Source organism: Idiotropiscis lumnitzeri, chromosome 15 (genome assembly GCF_059441095.1).
Source record: "Idiotropiscis lumnitzeri isolate Australia: NSW breed Sydney's pygmy pipehorse chromosome 15, RoL_Ilum_1.0, whole genome shotgun sequence".
Lineage (NCBI taxonomy): Eukaryota > Metazoa > Chordata > Actinopteri > Syngnathiformes > Syngnathidae > Idiotropiscis > Idiotropiscis lumnitzeri.
In genome coordinates, this window is record NC_142405.1 from 12,557,084 (window position 1) to 12,572,187 (window position 15,104).

The 15,104-nt window shown below is 40.3% G+C and overlaps 1 long non-coding RNA gene across 1 annotated transcript in view; it reads left to right on the forward strand.

Moving 5' to 3' along the window:
- The window catches only part of LOC148322971 (uncharacterized), a 117,871-nt gene extending 103,068 nt beyond the window's left edge, over nt 1–14,803 (forward strand). Inside the window, exon 4 of the long non-coding RNA XR_015846686.1 lies at nt 12,565–14,803. This is a non-coding gene — a long non-coding RNA (uncharacterized LOC148322971). The remainder of the gene's footprint in view (nt 1–12,564) is intronic.
- The last annotated feature ends 301 nt before the right edge of the window (nt 14,804–15,104 follow it).

Here is a 15,104-nt window from a genome sequence, read left to right on the forward strand (position 1 = left end):
CAGCACCTGGTATGCCTTTATCAATCCGACAAAAAGCATGATTCAATACACAATATCATTGAAATAAAATTGTATGTTGACCCAGGGAGCAACACAAAAAAAAAAAATGGATAACTCTTGTTTCAGATACGCAATACAGACTAGAGCAGGCTAACAGACGTGTCTACGTGGCGGCCATGTTGACAGTGGCAAAATTGCCTTCAAGGAATGAATGTTAGCTTAGCATCGCCGCCGGCCGGGAGCGTGTGGTATCTAACAAATCATATCGAGGGATGATGTTCAATGAAGCAAGCTTGTGTAAAGGCTCTCAAACAAGCAGTTTATGGTGCGGTATATAGTTATTTATTGTCAAGGCCTTCTCCAATGGCATCCAGTGAAGGTGAAAAAAGAAGCGCACTAACATTGTCCCTCCACCCCAAGCACCATTTTTGGACTGTATTTGGCATTTTTGGGTTACAAAATGAACACAAAACAATAATTTGGGGATTTTTAAGGCCACGGGGAAAAAGTTCTTCAATTTAATGGACAATTGGCTCTTTAATGAACAACCTCGTCCTCTAATTAATCCGTTAAATCGAGTTTCCACTGTTTGCGAAAACCTTGACTATGCCTCGTGGGATTCATTGTGGTCATCTCCCACCTGGCATCATTAGTTTGCGGTCTTCATCTTGAACTCTGGGAAGCTCATTTGCACTGTGACAGATTTGGAGCTGATGCTGACTAACAAGAGCGAACGCACATAGCACCTTTGGAATTGTGATAATAACTATCTTCCAGTGTAAAATGTTAAAGGTTTGATCAATGGGATTATTTGTATTCACAAGTGAGCAAGATGTTGCCTTGTTTTATAATTTAGTTTTTCGCCCGTTTGTATCACCCTCCCCTTCTTCATGATCATCCGCAACTTGGAAACATCCGAGCAGTAATGAGCACACAACCTTCATGCGCTGACTTCAAAGGAGAATAACGATACAGTTGACGTAGTCATCATTGTCGTTGGAAGTTGGCAAAGAAATCTTGTGAGAGTTAAGACGAAGACAACCTGAGTGACATTGTCTGGCACGCTACGTCTCATCTCGGCAGCATCTGTGGGAATTGTGTGAACACAGGTTTAAATATGGAATGTGCGTGAGTGTTTAGAAAGTGAACTAATGAGAGACAACGGTAGAGTGAACATTTGGTGCGGAAGTGAAAAAGAAAATGGGATTATAGGAAAAGACGCACGTGAAAGTTGTCCTTGAGCAGTCTCACACAGTTTGAAATCTTGCATAGACTGCAACTGATCTGAATAATCTGATTTCTAATAATCACAATGAATGTATATTTATAATAAGACTTTTGCCATCATGGGAAATCCACACCTTTAGTGAGCTGGAGCTGGTTAAGCTCCTTGGCTTGATCTGCATCCTTTGAGATTCTCACTATTGTCTGCTCTCATGCCTGACTAAAAGCAGACAGAAATAAAGTGCGTATTGATGACACCGGAGGGTTTGCAGACAATGTGTGCACACTACGGCTTAATCCGAAACAATTATCACTCTGGAGCTTAGCGCTTGTGTTCATTTGCTCTGTAGCAACAACTGAATGAGTTTGCAAGAAGGGTGCAGCCACGTTTGGAAGACTTAACGGGAAAGTTATTCACCTGAATGTTTTCTCGATCCTGGCTTAATGTTTTTTCGTCACATTCAACGATTATTATTTACTGGCAGAAATGAAAATTATCATTTTGCCGTCTTCAAGTGTTTGTTTACATTCATTGGAGTCTCGGTTGTTACTCATTGGCACTAGATTGGATTGGCGCATGAGCACAATAAAATTAAAGTGAATGTACAATTTATTCAAGAAGTGACTTTAAGGGGAAGTCTACCCCCCAAAATTCTTTGCAATAAAATCTTCTATGCGCCTTCACTCGTCTAAACACGGCATTCTGATTAACATTGCATTTGTGGAATATGAGTTAAGCAGCAAAATCCATCTACTTTTAGCCAACTCAGAGGGCGACCATTTTGTCACTTCTGCCGACTGAAAATGACATCACAGTTGCTCAGGTAATAACCAATCATGGCTTACCTGATCACTGAGGCTGAGCCATGATTGGTTGTTGAGTGTGGATTTAAATGCTGATCTCATATCCCAAGCTTTTCGACTAATGGGGCTGCGTAGAACATATTGACACAAAGTAAATGTCGCTGGGAACCGCACTTCTGCTTGTTGTACATTTTAATGTCAACCATTTACATATATACCATGTTTGACATTTGACATTTTGCACCTCTAAGTTCTACACGACAGCAAACTGCAACCACGGTGACAAAAAGTATTCCATTAATTCATATTAATCATATATTGGAGCATTTTAGCAGGAACTTTCTGCAGTAATGGAGGGGAAATATTTTCTTGCTCAGCATGAACAAAACCACTGGCTGCACGAGGCTAGCTCTATCCCCCATCTTGACTGTGCACCAGCTCGCCTTAATACATTTTACAAACAGCCTGAAGCTCACTAACAGGCCAAAGGAGGGAACTCTCATGTATTGATGTGTGAGAACATATTGCCTTTGTGCGAGTTAATGAGGATGTGAGGAAGTAATTGATGGACATGAAAACAGGCAGATGGGGAGACGGACTCGTGAGATCAAACATATAAAGGTGACGGATATCCTGACAAGAATGACCGCGGATGATGATTAACAGATGGGGAACCTTGGAGAGTACAGACACCGTGTGTGTGGGGGTGTGTGTGTGCGTGTATGCGTGTGTGTAGCCTCTCACACGTGCAGGGGTTCAGCACTTTAGCTCAACATAGGGAGGATGTGTGTAGACTGTCAGAGAGCATATGATGCTGCCTCTGCAGTTTAAACACAAAGACATGGAGGACAAGAACACACGCATGGACTTGTAAGACAGCAGTGCACCCCACAGTAGGTGAAGGCATTACATGGAAATATGTAACTATATATTTATAGTACACTGGGATAAAATAATTCCAGTATAGAGTACAAGTCGTGCAGAAAACCCTCACTTCATTGACAATGTTTATTCTTGCAGTTACTAACGAGATGTAGTCACTGGAAACCGCAGCGATTCAATTCAAGTGTTGAATCGGAAAAAGCTACTTTTTCAGGGATAATAAAAAGACACTGGCTATATGTATCCAAATATAAAACACCACAGACAAGATAGAATAGTCTAATTATATCTGATAGAATGAATACTCGAATTATATGAAATCTAATCAAATCTCACTGCGTCTCATTTTTGTGCTTGGTTTAGGAGGAAGATTAACTTGATTAACGTCCTACAAATTCCTACGACGTACAAAAGCCAAACTTGCTTGAATTAGTCACACAATATTAACGAAATAAAGTGGAATAGGAGGGGGGGAGAGAGAGAGAGAGAGAGATTCAAATGCAATCGGCAAGAGTGGTCGAGGTGGGCACACTAGAAGGAGCAACACAATGGCTAATCAATTAATTCAAAGTGTAAAAAGAAATGTAATCCTAAATGATGCAATGACTATGTTTTTAATAACGTACAGTATTTAAAGGCTAATTGCAAAATTTGCGGCCAGAAGTTGGGTGGCATAAAACGATTTTAATGGCATTTCTGTTCATTTCAATGGGAGAAGATGATTTGAGATTTTTTTTAAGTAACGAGCCTGGTCATGGAAAAAAATAAAGCGCATATCTCAAGGCACCGCATAACATAGTTATTAGGCTTATCATCTGTCATTAATTTTAATATAATTGTAAATTCTTCTTTTTTCTAACAAAAGTAACGGTCCAACAATGTTTTTTGTGTGGTTATAATTGTATGTTAGCATATTTTATTTCATACTTTTAGTCGGGCACTTCACAGTAAAAGTCTTTGCTGACAACGCTACTCTGAGAACCGGAGAGTCCAAACATCCCGTTGTTTGATTCTGCATGTTGTGACACACACATTCATGTAGTAGGCTGGCGGTGGTTGGCCTGCTGCGGTTGGTTTATAATCCCCCGGTAGCCTTCGGTTTCAGCATAAATCTAATAACTGTCAAATACTTAGTTTGCAGTATACGCATGACCTACATCAGCTTCGCACATTGTGTTGAGTCGAACTTGGCGTATGCGGCTGCAAAATGTCTTCTTTCAGGGCCATGTGGGCTTATGCGTCTCTGCCACATACACACACTCACAAATGTACACACACACACACGCACACACAAACACACACACGCGCACACAGAGCAAGGCTCAACAATTTAGTGTGGATGCTGCTGTCACATTAAGGCACGGATTGCTTTCTCCTTAAGCTTTCGACACTTGGGTGCCTCGCTGCAGGTGGTTAATAGGAGAATCATAATCTGCACGTACTGCATCATCACATGCGTTCACTGTGTTGATGAGGAGGATGTAGGCGGGGACAACATCATGTAACATAACATTGTTATTAAATTGATTATATATTTGACGTTAACCAGTTTAAGGGGAAGTCAACTCAAACATTTTCTTTTCAAGAATATGTTGTATGCGGCTCTACTAGTCGAAACATGACATTCTGATTGATATTGCGTTGGAATTTAAGCAGTAAAAACCACCTGTTTTTAGTCATCACATGCGGCGGCCATTTTGTCACTTCTGTCGACTGAAAAGGACATCACAGTTATCGCAGATAACAGTTTTTACGTTAATGCTTTGTTGCTGACGCAGCTACACACACACACACACACACACACACGCACGCACACGCACCCCCACGCACACACACGCACGCTCACAGATGCACAAAAGTTCAAATTGGACTGATGTGCCATATAATCAGAATTAGTTCAGTCTTATTAAACAGGCCAGGCCTAATCCATTTCAATTTGCATTGTCAATTTGTCACTGGAGACGTCATTTATTATACATGGTCATTTCTTTAAAAAAAAAAAAGCGCCTTACTATACATAGGCATTTTTTTTAAATAAATAAATAAAAAAGCACCTTACTATATATGGTGGTTTCTTTAAAAAAATAATAATCATAATAATAAAATGCGCCGTACTATAAATGGTCATTTCTTAAAAAAAAAATTAAAAAAAAAACACTTACCATGGGCATTTTACAGTGCCCGCCAGGGGCCAGCAGGAGATTTGATTGCGTTATAACGCAATACTTTGGAATATATTGCAATAATTAATGTGAAATTTCGCAATACATTGAGCATGAATGGGGGAATTTGATTGACTTTTTTTTTATTTGACTTTAAGATACAAAGACTTAACAGCAGTGCTAGCCAATCGGCATGGAGTTATTAGAGAATGACAACTTTAGAAAATTTTGCGTGACGGAGGACACTCACCTTGCAGTAACGGTTGAATTCATAAATCATCAACTTAAAGCTTCTGGACAGCTTCATGGATATAGATGGATGTACGCCAAGTGCCGAGAGAATGGTCTATGTTTCAGAAAGAATATGTGCGCATGGTACTAAGGGAGTTGGATTCCAGTGGCGTATCCCTTCGCCAAGCAAGGACACTTCGAAGACGAAACTACTTTTCTAGAGGACCTAATTTCATTTGGAATGAAGAACTCTTATGATGGCGGCACAGTGGACGACTGGTTAGCACGATGGCCTCACAGTGCAGAGGTCGTGGGATCGATTCTAGCTCCGACCTTCCTGTGTGGAGTTTGCATGTTGCGTGGATTTCCTCCGGGTACTCCGGTTTCCTCCCACATTCCAAAAACATGCATGGAAGTTTGATGTGTCCAATCAACCTGCCATGTTGATTGTGAGTTGTTTGTGTATGTGTGCCCTGCGATTGGCTGGCAACCAGTTCAGGGTGTACCTCGTCTACTGCCCGAAGACAGCTGGGAAAGGCTCCCCCACTCCTGCAACCCTTGTGATGAGAAGCTGTACAGATAATCGATGGATGGACTCTTATGATCTCCGAGATAACGGATCATTAGATTGTGGGTTTTTGGAAAAAAAAACTTCTGCAGTTTTGCTTCATGGGTTTAAATGCTGGTGAGTAAATGGACTGACACTGAAGAAACAGCAGATGAATCCAAATCAGATGATTTTCTAAATTATACCTCAAATACTGTTTGTGAACATTGCCTTAACAATTATTATTACCAGATCTGCAATGATCTAATGCTACACGTCTCATCAAAGTATCTGGCGGAAATAAACAATTTGATTTACAAGAGAAGAGAGAATTCTATAACAATATCTAATGCAACGTTTGTACACAAGCAACGGAACATAGGCACATAAATAATACGAGCTCTGCTGCCCCCTACTGACAACTCGAATAATGGTCACATTGGTAAACCCAATTACAAAGTATCTTTCAGTTAGAAACCTAGCTTACAAGTTGCAATACATTACTTGGTCACAGCACCACTTATTTTGGCCGCTTTTTAAAGTTAGACATGATCACATATCTGCCGCAATGAATAACTTCCTATGTATATTTTTACAAGATGAGTCGGATGCCTCGGTCCACGTTTGGAATTCACACGTCAGACCGTCTCCAAACCCGAATGTTCCCAGTGGTCAACCCAATGTGATGTATTTGCTGCCTGGACTCTGTGGAACGTGAGACTACCTTTCTCCAGTTGATAATGATAACCTGCAATTGTGCAGAACAAGAGAACATAACATTTCGCCAGTCAAAACCTTGTGATACAGATGTCTACGAACTGTGCAACATCCTGATGACAGAGTTCAACTTGTCAATACCATCTGACATGTATCAAACCCTGGACCTGTATATGTCTCTGAGAGAGAAGCTTAAAGCATTACTGCAAGCCAAACTCATTTTTGTCGTAGGCCGTATCATAGTTCAGAAGGCCGTTAGAACTACAAAGCCAAATAAATTTGTGATTGCCTTATAATAACAAATTAACAAATTGATGAATAACTAGTTTTGAAATCTCAAGCCAATAAATAGTTTGTTCAACTATTTTATTAATTAATTTTAAAGGAATGATTGCCAACTTATGGTTGTAATATCTCATAGTAGTTTAAAAATTGAAGAGAATTTGAAAGAATCATGTCAAGTCAACACACAATTTGCCTTCGCGGGTCACATAAAATGATGTCACGGACCAGAGCTGGCCCCCGGGCCTTGAGTTTGAGACCAATTCATTGTACTTCATCATTTAATATGTTTTGCATATATGGAGTGTATGTTGTCTTTGAAAAGGCTCACAATAAATGCTGAAAAGCAGTGAATAGTTTTTTAAAGGACACAATACAATACAACTTTATTTATATAGCTCATTTCATTACCACAAAACGATGCCCCAACTGATAATGACAATAGGACTAGGCAAATTCAGAAAAAAAACATCTGCTCCCTGTCTGTTGAACGGGAGGACCTTAGAAGTAAAGTGGGAAACCTTACTGTGGAGCTTGTACTTGAACTTGGGTGAGTTCCTGAAGTGTTTGGGGGTGAGCTTTGATAAATGGCTGAGGAGCATGGACGATTTCCTGAAGTGTGAACTTGGAGCATCCCTTAATGAGCTCGGGTTTTCGGACTGGAAATGGTCACATGCTTCTTTCGTGTGAAAGTGAAGTATTCCAAGTTTTGTCTCATCATAGATCTGGCCTATTGTAGCATGAGGAAAAAGTTTTCTTTTTTTAAACAGACAAATTTCAAATCTGTAGTCCTCAGCTTTCCCTTTTGGTGAGACGTTTTATGGAAAAATAAATCTGTCCCTATTTCCAATATCTGTTGAACTGTAGTTAATTTTCAAACACTGATGTGCCTTGTTCCTCCCCCACCCTTTGTTCTAATTTGAAATTTTCTTGTCTTTTTTTGTTGCTGATTGATTTCCTTTTCTGGACATATCTGTTCTGTCAGTAAATAGAGAAATGTTATTGTCACACTCGAAAATTACAACCTTCATAATTGCTCACTAACTGTAAGACATTGTTTCCTATTTATTGGTTACACTATCTTTTTTAAATTAAGCTATGTGTAAAATACACAGAGATAACCACTAGAGGGCAACAGAGGACTGTTTTAAAATGATCTATCTATCTATCTATCTATCTATCTATCTATCTATCTATCTATCTATCTATCTATCTATCTATCTATCTATCTATCTATCTATCTATTAGGAACATTCATCATCTAGTTATCAATACAAGAGTAGCTACTTAGTATTTATTTGTTTATTTACGTATTTATTTATTTAGATAGTTGTCAGCGTGCGTGCGCGGGCGTGTACGCGTGTGTGCGTGTGCGTGTGTGCGTGGCGCGAGTGAGACAAATCTTGTTTCTTCCTTTTGTCACTTAAGTTTCTTGAGCCACACCGTTTGGTGAGCAGGAGTCCCAAACCATATGGCTTGCCCTTCTAAAAAAAACAGGGCCGCCCGGATTGACGCACTCATGAAGAGACACGCTCGTCTGCACACCGAGTGATCCTGACAGCTCAGTGAGCCTCATAGCGTGAGAAGGTTGAGGAAGTGGCTGGTGAGAAGCCTGACACCGCAGCCTTGTGGCAATGCTTGCACCCGAGCCTGCGGTGTCGGCCTCCTTCGCCTCTCATTTAAGACCTGCTGTCAACTTCCACTGCACTTTTATCACACTAGCGCAGGAGTTCTCAACCTTTTTCAGTGACACGTCCCCTGTGAAATGTAGCCTACCGCCTAAACAGCATAAAGCATTTTCGGTTTGAAAAGAAGACTTAAAACTTAATGTTTAGACAATTAATGTTCATCATTGTCTGATTTTTTTTAAACTTTGGGACCCCATTTGTATTGTGGTCTCTCTTGAATTGCGTATTTAAACTATAGATAAAGATTTGTGCACATAGAAATTATCAAAATAAAGTGTCCTCTGGAATAATAGTAAACATTTGTTTCCAAAAATAAATCATAAAGTTCATTTTAAATGAAGTTTTCTAGTGATAGACAGGTGATGCTGGGATGATAATGAAATTGAATAGCCTACTAAATAGAAAATTCATTTTATGAGCATTTTCCTGGAACTGGGCTGGGGGCAGACATTTTTTTATGAATAAGGCCGGAAGGTCGAGGCCGGAACAGTACCAAGATCACAATCTGTTAACTGTATGAGCCCCCTCTGAAGGCGTCGGACAAATACGCTACTGGTGTTATGAAATCTGCCTGGCAACACCTGCTCGCTGAATTCTGATTGGATAAAAACTCTCACCTAAAAATTCAACACTAGCATATATGACATCAATGTGAAGAATATGATCATGATTTCTTGATTATGTTAGGCCAGCAGAGAAGGCCTTGAAAGCCTTGACCGCCCACAAATGATTAAATGTATGGATGCTAAGAATGAATCAGTCTGGCAAAAATTACGGTTTGGTCTATAGCTTCATTTTGGGTACAGTAAGGCAGCAAAATGCAAAGAAACCAATAATCTGTTTATCTTTTGTAAACACATTAGATGACATTTTAGAATGGAAATCCGTTCAAATCTTTTCTGTTAAGGAAATTAATGATGCAGACAAGTGCAACACCAGCAGTTGGAACTGAATGAATTTTTGTGCAATAAAACACCAATAATGGATTTTGGTAATGCTTTGTCGAGATAGGAAGAGCCAGAGAAAGGCGTTTCAATGTCACTGTAAATGCCATACTGGTATTCGCATACACAAGACAGAAGTTGAGCTGCCCTGTGTTTGTTTGCGGGCAAGGCATGTTGCTCGAGCATGAGACAAGTCCACTTCATACCCATATTATCGCCTAATCATGTCCCATAATTGTCCCTGAATTTTATTATCATTTTCATGGCTAGTTTGGAAAAGCTGTGGCATTGTGTTATAAGATATTTAGACAGGAAACTTATTGAGAGTGTGCCAGCATCCATTTAATGCCTCAGCATCCATTTTAATACCCTCAACCAGCATTCCTTCCATGACCCAAATCTTCTTAAAACAGCCTTGTTTTCGGTTCACAGTAGCGCTCAATTTGCATGAGCCTTGATGTGGCAGCTGTCAACACATTTGAGATGTAACAAAGTAAGATCAAATACTAAATCAATTTAATACCATAATAAAGTGAGTGTCTTTATCATTAATTACATATGGATTGATTTATTTAACCTTTATTTATCCAGATAAATTGTTTGAAAACAGATTCTCACTTGCAATGCCATCCTGGCTGCAGATAGTAAAGTAAACCAAAACAAAATAAAAACAAACACGATTACAAAAAACTGTACAATTCTATGTGACATATTTACATAATACATTACGTCCGAGCACATGGTGAACAAAAGGTTCATAAATGAGTAAAAACAGGTGCAATGATCATGTGCAGCATCCCTCACTAAATATTTAAACAATGATATTGAGGTGAATGAAGTCAGTTTCATTATTTGTTACAGTGTCATTAGGGGCAGAAAAAAAAAAAAAAAGGCGGAACAATCGTTGTGTGGACTTTGAAATGAGGAATAATGAGGAATGATGTGATGCATCTCATTTATATTCACAACACAGTTTTATTATATGGACCCTCAGAGAATCATAAACAATGTTTGTGATACAGTTATGCATGTCGGTTATTTTTAACCATCTGTTTTGCAAAGCTTGATGAACTGTAACTCATTCTGGACAGCGATAGAAATACTGTACATCTCCATATGAAATTTAAGTTTGTATGCTTTCAACAGGGGCCTCATGAGATGTCACAAACGGAGGGTAGTTCAAAACTCAACAACCGTTTTCTTACAAGGATCTGGTACCGATGTGGGATACGCTCCTCCTGCAAAGGTTACTGTGGGTCATGTGAGCAGCGGAACTGCAAGACAAGAACAAGTTAAAGTGCGAGGATGGCAGCAACATGTGCTGAGTGTGTCCGCGTGCATGTATGTGTGTCTGTGGTCCAATGACTGAAGCGTGACCGCAGAGAGCGGTTGGTCTAACGTCAATTTTAAAGTCTTGCAAGGTGTGTAAATGCCAGTGGCGCATGTAATTAACTCAGCAACGTCAAAATTAATGAAAGACACAAAATCCTGTAATCTGTTAATATACAACATTGAGACTGTTTTGCACAATACACACACACAGTGCCCAGCAACTGAATATAAGCCGGACTGACAGCTAGCCTTCACGCTTGAACACACCTCGCCTCTCAAAATGGATGCAGAAGGAGCGTTTTACATGCACACATGTCCGCGCCCACCAACTAAATGGACTCTCTGTCTAGTGCAGCTGAGAAGAGCGAATGTGAACCAGGGATTTAGGAGGTGGGTGAGTCGTTGCAAGCGGGTTAGGAGGACAGATGGACAAACAGACGCACAAACTGAGTAAATTGGACAAAACTTAAAGGTGGTCCAGATAAAATGACTGTGAAGTATGAAGTAGCATGCTGAACATGCCCTCAGCAACTGGTGGTCACATGTCAGCAATGTGGTAAAAAGTCTTTTCATCCCAGGGACGGTACGGTCCGTCCATTCATTCGGACAAATGTCCATTTTTTTGGGATAGAAGATTAATTAAAAAAGGACAGACTAAGCAAGGCCGGAAGCGGGTTTTTGTCCACTCCCTTTTAATAGTCCCTAAGTTGGTAAAGTCCCACGTATATAGAATTCAAATATTAGCACTTTGGAGCAGAATGAAATCTTGTAATACTGTTGCGTGTACTAGCCCTTTAAGTGAGGGTCTAACTCACAGTGCGAGAGAGAGAGAGAGAGAGTGAATGAGAGAGAGAGAGAGAGAGAGAGCGAGAGAGAGAGAGAGAGAGAAAGAGAGTGAGTGAGAGAGAGAGAGAGAGAGAGATAGAGAGAGAGAGAGCGAGAGAGAGAGAGAGAGAGAGCGAGAGAGAGAAAGAGAGTGAGTAAAGAGAGAGAGAGAGAGAGAGCGAGAGAGAGAGAGAGAGAGAGAGAGAGAATTGAATGGACACAGAAGTGAAGTGTGAAGATGCAATTGAGAGCCAAAATAAGCATTTTAAATTTGAGCAAAGGGATCACGTGCAAATGAATACAGCCATCTCAACAGGGCAACTCATCAAGCTCATCTGTGAATTTGCCTCGGATAACAAGAAGTGTCTGAGAAAGGTTTCGAAAGGTAACAATAGAAGCGTATGGCATTGTTTGGGGGTAAAAATCTCCCGATGTTTAGAATAGCGAATACCCCATTTAATAACGTGGCGACCCGCTGCTATGTGTCCGAAGTGACTAATTTATGTACAGATTTTATTGCTAAATTTTAATATTGTGGCTTTTAATCAGGTATGGGTTTTTTTTTTGGGGGGGGGGGCGATTTTGGTGGGGGTTGATGGAAGGTTAAATACAAGGACGAAAATGCATCAAAAGGATGCAGGTCGGACAGCTACGGAGAACAATTATTTTATGAGTAACGGAAGGGCTGACAAAATAGGGTCTAGTGCCCACTCCTCTCATGATTTTACAGTGTCAACAGTTTACATTGTGTGGTTTGCAGTGTGTATGAGGCGACACGGCTCCTCGTCGCCAAAGGGGGGGGGACTCCTTGCTCTGACTCGTTGTCAACCAAGCCATCCAGTGACCACTCATACAAAGCCTTGTCAATATTTTCAAGATGATGTAATACCTTCTCTATTATATATGTTTGTTTGTTTATTTTTAAGATGATGGTGATTCGCAGCTCTTCTCAAAAATCTGTGCTGCGCCTGGTTGCCATGGAAACCCGGCAGCAGTGTCCCAGCAGTGCAAAAGATTTACGTCGAAATGAATAGAGACATTAAGTTAGGGGCACCAGGGAGCCCTCAAGGATCATATAAAAAAAGCTCACCAGCGATGGACCATGGTGATCATTTTTAAAATGTACACTTTCAGAGATTTAGAGAAAAAAAAGTGTTGCATATTGATATTTATCAATATCCTAAGTATTGTGAGAAATCATTAACATGATCATTGTGATTATTAGTTAATCATAACATACTAAGTATGTGTGGCACAGAATATGAGGTGGGTAAACCCAACATGTGTTTATCGCTTCCATAGATAAAAAATGACTGCAATATGAAAATACCTGTTATTACTTTAGTTTTGTTGATTTGTTTTTGATGAGGCTTAATTTTTTTTAATGTTGTGTAATGTTTTTCCTGCATCCATTTTGCTTACTGCCAGTCTGTCTGTTCATTGCTCATTGTTGTTTCTGTTGTTCCTGTCGCTGTCAGATTCCCGCGCTTCTCTTCTTTCTGTCTTTTAGATATTCTTAATTTAGCATTTTAATATTCCATACAACTTGGTTTTGTTTGATTTTTTTCATCTTTATTTCTTTTTGGAGATTACTGCTGATCCCCGGTCTTTTATCTTCCTTTTGCATCCGTCGCCACAAAAACCTTCAGGCGATACCAGATACAACCAAGCAAAATGTGATATTATTGACAGGAGCATGTCGCAATACCGTATTTTATGAATAGCTCCAAACACATTTATGAAACATAACATTCATCATTTCACCCAAAGATCTGATAAACCGTACCTCACCATGACTCCCCCGCTCATTATGCATGACAACCCAATTCCCATATCGGAGTGTTTACAACCCACAGCAAAATGTTTCAAATCTCTCGCCTCGTTTTATTGTTGTTATTTTCGAGCGCAGAGAACGACATGACAAAATAAGATGCGGCGCAGCGGGGGAGATAAGACAGAAGCAGAAATGATTGAGAGCGCAGTTGAGTTATGATCAGCGACGTTGAGGTGTGATGTAGTGTTCAGGGTGGAAATGGAGGAACCGGGATGCCTTGTTAGCAAAGACTGAGTGTCGTTTAATGCAGGAGAGAGTGGAAAAATGATGGCGTGGCCGCTGCATGGCGGACTATATATGTGACGCATAGCTCATAAGGATGCTATCCGTGCTGAATGACAAGTATCGCATTAATGCGATCCGAATCCTAACGGCCACCGGCAGCAAAGAGCTGAGCTGGCTAATGACTTGATGTCACTGTAATGGTGTGTCTCCATCTAGTTGCTCTGCCACAGCGGGACCCTTAACTCTTCATTGCTCCAGCTCTTCTTCCTCCCGCCACTTTGTGACCTTCCTGCCGAGGCTCTCGGTGGAAAAAAAAAATCACTAACCGTAGTCTTATGTTCTGCTTTTAATGTAACCTTGAATCTATGAAATATGTTGACAGATTGAACCATTCCCCCCCCAAAAAAAGATGTGATTATCTCAATTACAAGTGAGGGGAGCCGACAGCTCACCCGATCAAGGTGCTTAATATTGCTTAATATTTGAAGGCAATGATCCTTGACTGGGATTTGCAATGGGCTGTGACTGAATAGAACAAAATGGATTTTCATAAGCTTTGGAGCTCTGGAAACAAATCATCCTGGCAAGAGGACTGAATATGAGCAATTTCTATGGGCTTATCATACTTGTTCCCGGAAGCAGACAAGACTGCATCGGCTGTATCGGACAAGCTTACAATAATAAGACTGTGAATGTGTTGCCAACAAAAATGAGAGTCGCACAACATTTTGATTGATTACAATACAGAAGTAGCACCACTGATGAAAGGTCAACATTTTAATACCCATCAGGTCACACAATTTGAATCACAATTTGTTCCCCGACCCTTCTATTTTCTATTTTCTGCTCATTGGAGTTGTCATCAGGTTGGCTGGGAGGCGAGGCGAGAGGCGAGGTACAAGTCGGACGGGGATCTTTGCATATAACACCGTGACATCATACCTGTTACAATACGATTTACCCTTTTCCAGTTTTGCAAAATGTGACATTTATTTGTTGTTTTGAGTGGGAATTGGCAACATAAATGAAGAGCGGGCCACAATTTTTCATCTGTGCTACCGGGAGCTATATAGACCCACATACTTCCCAACCAGATGTTTTACAAAAATGTTTCACACTTTAGCACTCTGACTAAGTTGGCTTTTTCCTGTATCGCTGTTTTTGCGTGACCTGTCCAGCAATGGAATGAGGTACAAAGCCGGCCAGGCATTTCCTTGCTTCTTCGTAGTAATATGGGCAGGGCGGCGCCTGTGTAAACACCCGAGACTTTTCCGGCTCAATTGTGTTGAAATAATTGTAAAATGTATTTTATACGTCTTCATTTGCCTGACTTCCGTGTAGGCAGTGCGGGTTCAGTTTCCACTAAGTTATTGTGTGAATGTGAGTGTGAATGAGTCTTTGTCTTTA